This window comes from Pan paniscus, chromosome 17, assembly GCF_029289425.2.
Source record: "Pan paniscus chromosome 17, NHGRI_mPanPan1-v2.0_pri, whole genome shotgun sequence".
Lineage (NCBI taxonomy): Eukaryota > Metazoa > Chordata > Mammalia > Primates > Hominidae > Pan > Pan paniscus.
The window spans coordinates 78021875-78023838 of NC_073266.2; the positions used below are offsets into that span (position 1 = coordinate 78021875).

General features: G+C 40.0%; 1 pseudogene; it reads right to left on the reverse strand.

Annotated features, from left to right (window-relative positions):
* Positions 1–956: 956 nt before the first annotated feature.
* On the reverse strand, positions 957–1431 carry LOC112437782 (dynein light chain roadblock-type 1-like; annotated as a pseudogene).
* Between the last annotated feature and the right edge of the window lie 533 nt (positions 1432–1964).

A 1964-nucleotide genomic window follows, 5' to 3' on the forward strand; every position in this document is an offset into this window, starting at 1 on the left:
TGGCTGGGGAGACCTCAGGAAACTTACAATCTTGGTAGAAGACGAAGGAGAAGCAGGCACATTCTACATGGCTGGAGCAGGAGGAAGACAACTAAAGGGAAGGTGCTTACACTTTTAAACAACCAGATATCATGAGAACTCACTATCATGAAAACAGGAAGAGGGAAATCCGTCCATGATTTAGTCACCTCCCACCAGGCCCCCTCTCTAAAACTGGAGATTACAATTTGACATGAGATTTGAGTGGGGACACAAATCCAAACCATATCAGCACACAAATATGTATAAATAATATATAAACATACATGCAAACGCAAACTTGTGTGTGTGTATATATGTATGTATGTGAGTATATATGTATTATGTATGTGTGTGTGTAAGAACAATAAATTAATGTCTTAAAAGTTCTCAGCACAAGTGATATAAAGTATAAACATGGGCAAGAGAACAGGATATTAGGATAATAAAGTGGATATTGTCCACACTTCCTTACTTGCTCTCTTTATGTAAGTGTGTATATGTGTGTGTCTATAACAGGTTTTTTTTAACAGCTGTATGTGTGTTTGGAAGTTTTTAAAATAGATTTTTCAAGGCTATTTTATGTACACTTTTTTTGGTTAGTATTTTGGTGATTTTTAGTTAAAGAAAAACAATGTTTTCCAAGGGCAAAAAAATGAACTGAAGTTCAGAAGGAAGCTGGTTGTGGACTTCTTACAAGCTCTTGCTCCAAAACCTGGAAGCGAGGAAAGAGGGCCCTCCCGGGAAACCTGAGAAAAATTGGCACAGCAGAGGGAATCCTTTGGTGGGGTGGGCGGAGATGCCAGCCCACTTGTGTGACTGTATTGTTTTGAGTGGGCTCTAAGGCAATTTCTGTGTGCCACTCCATTGACTTAATTAACATTATTAATCTTGGAGGGCATTAAATTAATGAATGATACAAGGGCCAAAAGAGTGATTTATTCCCTTGGATTCTGAATCACAATCAGGAGATAGTCTTTATCTGGTGCAACCATAGTTTCATTCTTCATGGAGCAGATTTGAAGGAAGGTAAGGTCATTCTAGGGATCGATTTCATTCATGGTACTCTGTGCCTTCCAGGTGAAGTTGTGCATGAGGCTGGCATACTGTGTGGTGGTGGGATTGCCCACGGTACTTTTGATGGGAATACCTTGAAGGAGTAAAACAACTGGATCACTAGGGCTGCTGTTGGGTTCTAGATGGCAACTGTGTGCACACCAGGATCCCACGAGGCCTGGCTCTATATCTGTATCTTCCTGAGTGTGGTAGCATTAGCTACTCATTTGTTATAATTTGTCCCCCATGGGGGTGATGGCTGAGTAGGAGCCAGTCACTTCTGTGTTCACTACGATGAATCCCTGCACTCCCTTCTGGGTGTAAAGTCATTTCAGTTGTCTCCTTCACCTCTGCCATTTTGGACTGATCTGGTAGCTCCATGTCACCAACACTCAGCCCAGTCCCATGCCTTTCTGCTACAGTAGTTTTTGAATAACAGACAAGGGAGCAGACTTCTATTGGATCAGTGACAACTTGGTGCTTTCAACAGCAATCAGATACAAGAGAGATAAAGTGCTGTTTAACAGCAGCTGAGCTTCAAGTATCTCCTACATTAAAGAATCGAAGAAAGGGTATCTCATTATTGAAGTAGCTTGCAGATGTTACAAAAAAATTGAAGCATATATTTAGTTTCTAAGCAGATGAAAAGAAAGCTTTGAGAAAAACTCATCTTGTGCAACATTGTCCTGATGTAATATTCATGTTATTTGAAATAATGTTGTCCCCATTCATTCAGAATGGCATTTTAGTACCACTGAAAGCCAGTAGTAGTACTTGCTGTAAAATGACTACACTGAGAAAAGAAAAGGCAAGTTTTCCAACTTTGGAAAACAGGAATTTACACATCCACACAAAGTTTGACATTTGCTAACAAACTTTTTCCTACTTCT